The 8,143-nt window shown below is 36.2% G+C and overlaps 1 long non-coding RNA gene across 2 annotated transcripts; it reads right to left on the reverse strand.

Annotated features, from left to right (window-relative positions):
* Positions 1-3,567: 3,567 nt before the first annotated feature.
* Positions 3,568-6,652, reverse strand: LOC146681483 (uncharacterized). Of its 2 annotated transcripts, XR_014918180.1 has the most exons (5): positions 6,367-6,652; positions 5,883-5,946; positions 5,372-5,524; positions 4,915-5,005; positions 3,568-4,320 (listed from the first exon to the last, which is right to left on the reverse strand). It is a non-coding gene; the product is annotated as an uncharacterized LOC146681483 (long non-coding RNA). The 2 variants fall into 2 exon arrangements; XR_014918179.1 differs by having other exon boundaries at positions 5,883-6,652.
* Positions 6,653-8,143: the final 1,491 nt, after the last annotated feature.

Raw genomic sequence — 8,143 nt, forward strand, 5'->3', positions numbered from 1 at the left:
CCGTTCTGGGCAAACAGGTTTTGCAGCCGTTTGAGCTAAGATTTTAAAATTATTCACATAATGAAAACCTATACTTTGTTTCAGGCGAGTTTCCCATTCAAATGCATGTAACAGTGAGAAACACACTGTCTTGGCGAAATAAAGCATTTTCGTACAACTTCATATAAATCGCTGTAACTTTTGATAGAAGACTCAGAAACTCATGTTTATGGCTTTATCTTATAGAACTCAATATTCCCGTTCTGGGCAAACAGGTTTTGCAGCCGTTTGAGCTAAGATTTTAAAATTATTCACATAATGAAAACCTATACTTTGTCTCGGGCGAGTTTCCCATTCAAATGCATGTAACAGTGAGAAACGCATTGTCTTGGCGAAATAAAGCGTTTTTGAACAACTTCATATAAATCGCTGTAACTTTTGATAGAAGACTCAGACAAACATGTTTATGGCTTTATCTTATAGAACTCAATATTCCCGTTCTGGGCAAACAGGTTTTGCAGCCGTTTGAGCTAAGATTTTAAAATTATTCACATAATGAAAACCTATACTTTGTCTCGGGCGAGTTTCCCATTCAAATGCATGTAACAGTGAGAAACGCATTGTCTTGGCGAAATAAAGCGTTTTTGAACAACTTCATATAAATCGCTGTAACTTTTGATAGAATACTCAGACAAACATGTTTATGGCTTTATCTTATAGAACTCAATATCCCCGTGCTGGGCAAACAGGTTTTGCAGCCGTTTGAGCTAAGATTTTAAAATTATTCACATAATGAAAACCTATACTTTGTTTCAGGCGAGTTTCCCATTCAAATGCATGTAACAGTGAGAAACACACTGTCTTGGCGAAAGAAAGCATTTTCGTACAACTTCATATAAATCGCTGTAACTTTTGATAGAAGACTCAGAAACTCATGTTTATGGCTTTATCTTATAGAACTCAATATCCCCGTGCTGGGCAAACAGGTTTTGCAGCCGTTTGAGCTAAGATTTTAAAATTATTCACATAATGAAAACCTATACTTTGTCTCGGGCGAGTTTCCCATTCAAATGCATGTAACAGTGAGAAACGCATTGTCTTGGCGAAATAAAGCGTTTTTGAACAACTTCATATAAATCGCTGTAACTTTTGATAGAAGACTCAGACAAACATGTTTATGGCTTTATCTTATAGAACTCAATATTCCCGTTCTGGGCAAACAGGTTTTGCAGCCGTTTGAGCTAAGATTTTAAAATTATTCACATAATGAAAACCTATACTTTGTTTCAGGCGAGTTTCCCATTCAAATGCATGTAACAGTGAGAAACACACTGTCTTGGCGAAAGAAAGCATTTTCGTACAACTTCATATAAATCGCTGTAACTTTTGATAGAAGACTCAGACAAACATGTTTATGGCTTTATCTTATAGAACTCAATATTCCCGTTCTGGGCAAACAGGTTTTGCAGCCGTTTGAGCTAAGATTTTAAAATTATTCACATAATGAAAACCTATACTTTGTCTCGGGCGAGTTTCCCATTCAAATGCATGTAACAGTGAGAAACGCATTGTCTTGGCGAAATAAAGCGTTTTTGAACAACTTCATATAAATCGCTGTAACTTTTGATAGAAGACTCAGACAAACATGTTTATGGCTTTATCTTATAGAACTCAATATTCCCGTTCTGGGCAAACAGGTTTTGCAGCCGTTTGAGCTAAGATTTTAAAATTATTCACATAATGAAAACCTATACTTTGTTTCAGGCGAGTTTCCCATTCAAATGCATGTAACAGTGAGAAACACACTGTCTTGGCGAAAGAAAGCATTTTCGTACAACTTCATATAAATCGCTGTAACTTTTGATAGAAGACTCAGACAAACATGTTTATGGCTTTATCTTATAGAACTCAATATCCCCGTTCTGGGCAAACAGGTTTTGCAGCCGTTTGAGCTAAGATTTTAAAATTATTCACATAATGAAAACCTATACTTTGTCTCGGGCGAGTTTCCCATTCAAATGCATGTAACAGTGAGAAACACACTGTCTTGGCGAAAGAAAGCATTTTCGTACAACTTCATATAAATCGCTGTAACTTTTGATAGAAGACTCAGAAACTCATGTTTATGGCTTTATCTTATAGAACTCAATATCCCCGTGCTGGGCAAACAGGTTTTGCAGCCGTTTGAGCTAAGATTTTAAAATTATTCACATAATGAAAACCTATACTTTGTCTCGGGCGAGTTTCCCATTCAAATGCATGTAACAGTGTGAAACGCATTGTCTTGGCGAAATAAAGCGTTTTTGAACAACTTCATATAAATCGCTGTAACTTTTGATAGAAGACTCAGACAAACATGTTTATGGCTTTATCTTATAGAACTCAATATCCCCGTGCTGGGCAAACAGGTTTTGCAGCCGTTTGAGCTAAGATTTTAAAATTATTCACATAATGAAAACCTATACTTTGTTTCAGGCGAGTTTCCCATTCAAATGCATGTAACAGTGAGAAACACACTGTCTTGGCGAAAGAAAGCATTTTCGTACAACTTCATATAAATCGCTGTAACTTTTGATAGAAGACTCAGAAACTCATGTTTATGGCTTTATCTTATAGAACTCAATATCCCCGTGCTGGGCAAACAGGTTTTGCAGCCGTTTGAGCTAAGATTTTAAAATTATTCATATAATGAAAACCTATACTTTGTTTCAGGCGAGTTTCCCATTCAAATGCATGTAACAGTGAGAAACACACTGTCTTGGCGAAAGAAAGCATTTTCGTACAACTTCATATAAATCGCTGTAACTTTTGATAGAAGACTCAGAAACTCATGCACTGAAAAAAATATGTTGTTGGATTTACTTAATTCAATGGTGGACATTTGTTGCACACAGATGTTTTGCTTTGGCAGCAACTTAAACAATTGAATTAAATTAACACAATTTATTCATGTTCAATAAACTTGTGCAATTTGTGTTGATAAAATGTGACTTAAACATGTTTTGATGAAGTAATTTGAGCTCTTGGAATATTTTAATCCTTCACAATTTTCTCACGTTATCCCAACACGATTCAATAACTTTTACCCAATACTACTTGGTCACTTAAATACTACATGTTATCTTCAAATTACATTTTGCTATTATATTCTAGTATCAAATACACAATTTTCAAATGGAGGCCTTATAACAGATTGTATTGTTCTCTTCCAAGATGGTTGCTGGCATCCACCAGTAACCTTTCAAAACAACATGTCTAATTTCACTGCAGTAGGTAAAGAATTAAACTGACATTACTCCTCTACTGAATCTACATAAATCAACAGTTAAATAATGTCAGTTCTTCCGTGTTCTCTGGAATCAATCACAGCAAAGAAATTGGACTGTTTCTTTTGAAAAATGTTGGGAAAGAACAATACAAAACATTCTATTTAAGGCCTCTAACGTCAAGATTCAGTTAAACAACAATTATAACTAAACAATTTGAGGTAATGTTAGTTTCCATTAACATTAAATTAGGTTACTGAATTGGCAAACACCTTCCTATTAACACTACCCATTTTACCCCAATAACTAAAGAAATTAGCACTTGCAGGTCAAAACCTTTATTCAAGAGACGCAAAAATAACATTGATACAGTGACTGTCAAAAATTACAGCACTGATCATACTGTGACATCTTGGTTCAAAACAGCACACTTAGAAATATTCAACGTTCTTTACTTCAACTGAATGAAACTGAAAATACCATTTCACACGACCCATATGGGATATTTAGACTGTATAACTGTTCACGCTACATCTCTTCACTAGTAAAAGAAAGAAAAAATACAAAGAGAAATTTAAAAATGCTGCCAAACAGACAAACAGAACTTGTACAGAGCAAAAGGAAAAACAAACAACAACAAAAAAACAGCTCGTCCTCATGGCAGTTGCAGAGTATATAAAAATGAACCCTGCGATCCGTTCCTGGAATTGAGCTTCAAAAATGCAGCAGAACAAGTGTGAGATTTAAATGTCCTCTCACCTAGAGCTGGTCACCTCACATGCATAACAGTGAGCTTCGTTGCAGGAGCAGTTTTGTCTTAGTTGTGAGCTTTTCTTGAGAGCCGAGTTGCATCCAACTCCATTACCACCCATTGAATCACCTCAAAAGTGTAGCAGAGTTGTGATGGGTAACTCATGTTGAAGGAATAAAAAAGGTCCAAACAGCATGGCTACTGCAAAGGTCACGTTATCCAGATCTTGAAGAACAACATCAGAAAAGTCATTGCCTGCCGCATCCTCTGGAGACAGATGTTCATTGTGGTTTTCTCAATCTGTGCAGTGGCCTCAGTCAAGTCCTGGTTAAACACAAAACATTTCTTTAAGATTCCTTTTTAAACTCATCTCTTTTTAATCTACCAGTTCTAATGTTAGAGTAATTTAAACCAATGCAAGCAACATAGTAAATAGCTATAGCCAAAGAGTGGCCTGCCATGCTGCCATTCATGGTCTAACAGAGTTTCTAAGAGAGGGTGAAAAACATAATAATTTCAAATGCTTTACATTAGTTTTTGTTAGAAAGACACCGGCCCATCAGAAATCCAGGCTATGTCACTCAGAAGATGTTAGAATTTAGACTTTCAGCCCCACAATTTGGTTAGCTGTTGGTCAGTTGGTCATTTTTTCAAACAAAAGCTAATATAAATATTGGTGGGATTTTCCTTTGTTCATTAGAATGACAAATTTAAAGTTTTTTCACACTGATGTGACCCCTAATACAGGGGTGAGGATGGGGCCTCAAGGGCCGGTGGCCGAGTTCACTACCAGGCCTCATGTGAACTTCAAATTATTAAAGAGGACTACTGGTCCTAACCAGTCCAATGAGGATCAAGTGGATAACTAAATGCATTTTTAAATGTTGCAAAGCCACAATCTACTCATAAAACACTCACCATGAACTCCTGCACCAAGATGTTGCAATTGTCTTTCACACAGATGCGGAGCACTTTGATGAGGGACTCCGAGCATTAATGTCATCCTTGACTATTATAACAAAGAAAACAGAGATTTGTGAACTTTTCAGTAGCACAGAAGAAAATGATCCCAGACAAAAACTCTTGACTTTTTAAACCAGTCAACATGCAACACCAGCATCTACAAAGCAATATCAAAAGTTCCTGTTTGACATCAACTTTATGGATATATAGTTTCCAGAACATTTATTTTTAAAAAAAGATAATTTTTTCTCAGTGGGCCAGTAAATGCATGACGAAAATTATGGCATCCTTTTAGTGGAATCATTACTCACAGGTAATAGTTGACTGTTTCAATGGATGTAGCATAAAAATCTTTTACTGACCTAATGCAATACATATACACTTTGTAGTTAAAGAATTTTAAAGTTCTTACTGTCATTATGGCAGCTACATCCTTTAGCTTTGTGCCCTGTTCCCCTGATCACTTTGCAAACACTTTCAGCAGACTGTCAGAGAAAAACTCAGCTCCGTCAGAAACCTTGACTGTAAAGGCATGGTTGGGATGCACTGGAATGCTGCATTTTATCTGAAATGACATAAAATTATTTTGAAATAACAGCAGGCACTGTGCTTGGTTAATCAGTAATGTTTTGTTGAATAAAAACTGTGTTTCCAGATCTTATGGGATTAAAAAAAATCCAAAGATGTTTGTTTCTGATTTGCAACCCAACAACCCACAAGTTACAACCTCATTTCAGTTCAAGTGTGCATTAATGCGAGTCCAGTAATCACCTTTCTGGCAATACATACAGGTATAAGTTAAACCTATGGCAGATTTTGGATCTCTCAGTTGTATTAATAGGGTGAGTATGCATGCACCTAATAATTATAAAAAACCTATTATAATTAAGTTACAGAAACGAAAATAGAATATACTTTCTTACCATAACACCTTGAACCCACAATCCATCAGCTGACTCCTGGTGAAATGCAGAATAGAGGTCATCTCTCAATGTGCAGCAAAAAAAACAAAAACAAAAACAAAAGGACAGCAGGTGAGGGCAGGAGGGGTAGGGATGTAAGCTAGCATAATGCCGCTGATGATATTAGCTAAAGCTGTTCAATGTCCAAAATCTCACTAACACCACGGTGCAGTAAATACACAATGTAACTGAAGAGTCAGTTGGCAAATCTATTCACACAGAAAACCAAATTATGTTGAGAGTGCCTCGTAATTAGGTTTAATGTGATATTACGGCTCTTGTGCCAAAGACAAATTCAAATGAAAAAGCGCCAATTCTTTGACAACAGATAAAACAGCAAATAAGCTAACGGCTCTTTTTTAGCATGTTACATGGCGACACTCTAGACGTTTAACTACATTTGGCTGAAATATGGTAAAAATGAATTCAAAAAATCAAGACATACCAAAAACGTAGAGTTGGCTGCTCGACTTGACTGAGATGGATGCCTTTTTTAAACCACGATCCAAAGCCCGCGAGATGAAATCACGCGTGGTTTCACGAGATTTAACGTTGCTATCTTATTGACTTACTTCACCTGAACATGATATGAACAATTTAATACACCCTTTCTGCATATCATGTAGTTTTTACACTATATAGTTACATTTAACTTTAAAACATGAGGCAATTGTGTTAAATGCATGCAAGATGCTTACATAAATCCAAGAGATGGCCAGTCCCTTTTTTTCAGTGTGTTTATGGCTTTATCTTATAGAACTCAATATCCCCGTGCTGGGCAAACAGGTTTTGCAGCCGTTTGAGCTAAGATTTTAAAATTATTCACATAATGAAAACCTATACTTTGTCTCGGGCGAGTTTCCCATTCAAATGCATGTAACAGTGTGAAACGCATTGTCTTGGCGAAATAAAGCGTTTTTGAACAACTTCATATAAATCGCTGTAACTTTTGATAGAAGACTCAGACAAACATGTTTATGGCTTTATCTTATAGAACTCAATATCCCCGTGCTGGGCAAACAGGTTTTGCAGCCGTTTGAGCTAAGATTTTAAAATTATTCACATAATGAAAACCTATACTTTGTTTCAGGCGAGTTTCCCATTCAAATGCATGTAACAGTGAGAAACGCATTGTCTTGGCGAAATAAAGCGTTTTTGAACAACTTCATATAAATCGCTGTAACTTTTGATAGAAGACTCAGACAAACATGTTTATGGCTTTATCTTATAGAACTCAATATCCCCGTGCTGGGCAAACAGGTTTTGCAGCCGTTTGAGCTAAGATTTTAAAATTATTCACATGATGAAAACCTATACTTTGTTTCAGGCGAGTTTCCCATTCAAATGCATGTAACAGTGAGAAACACGCTGTCTTGGCGAAAGAAAGCATTTTCGTACAACTTCATATAAATCGCTGTAACTTTTGATAGAAGACTCAGAAACACATGTTTATGGCTTTATCTTATAGAACTCAATATTCCCGTTCTGGGCAAACAGGTTTTGCAGCCGTTTGAGCTAAGATTTTAAAATTATTCACATAATGAAAACCTATACTTTGTCTCGGGCGAGTTTCCCATTCAAATGCATGTAACAGTGAGAAACGCATTGTCTTGGCGAAATAAAGCATTTTTGAACAACTTCATATAAATCGCTGTAACTTTTGATAGAAGACTCAGACAAACATGTTTATGGCTTTATCTTATAGAACTCAATATTCCCGTTCTGGGCAAACAGGTTTTGCAGCCGTTTGAGCTAAGATTTTAAAATTATTCACATAATGAAAACCTATACTTTGTTTCAGGCGAGTTTCCCATTCAAATGCATGTAACAGTGAGAAACACACTGTCTTGGCGAAAGAAAGCATTTTCGTACAACTTCATATAAATCGCTGTAACTTTTGATAGAAGACTCAGAAACTCATGTTTATGGCTTTATCTTATAGAACTCAATATCCCCGTGCTGGGCAAACAGGTTTTGCAGCCGTTTGAGCTAAGATTTTAAAATTATTCACATAATGAAAACCTATACTTTGTCTCGGGCGAGTTTCCCATTCAAATGCATGTAACAGTGTGAAACGCATTGTCTTGGCGAAATAAAGCGTTTTTGAACAACTTCATATAAATCGCTGTAACTTTTGATAGAAGACTCAGACAAACATGTTTATGGCTTTATCTTATAGAACTCAATATCCCCGTGCTGGGCAAACAGGTTTTGCAGCCGTT

The sequence above is a fragment of the Copadichromis virginalis genome, linkage group LG23, assembly GCF_057382275.1.
Source record: "Copadichromis virginalis isolate Kocher_CV1m ecotype Utaka linkage group LG23, C_Virginalis_male_GT1.1, whole genome shotgun sequence".
Classification (NCBI taxonomy): domain Eukaryota; kingdom Metazoa; phylum Chordata; class Actinopteri; order Cichliformes; family Cichlidae; genus Copadichromis; species Copadichromis virginalis.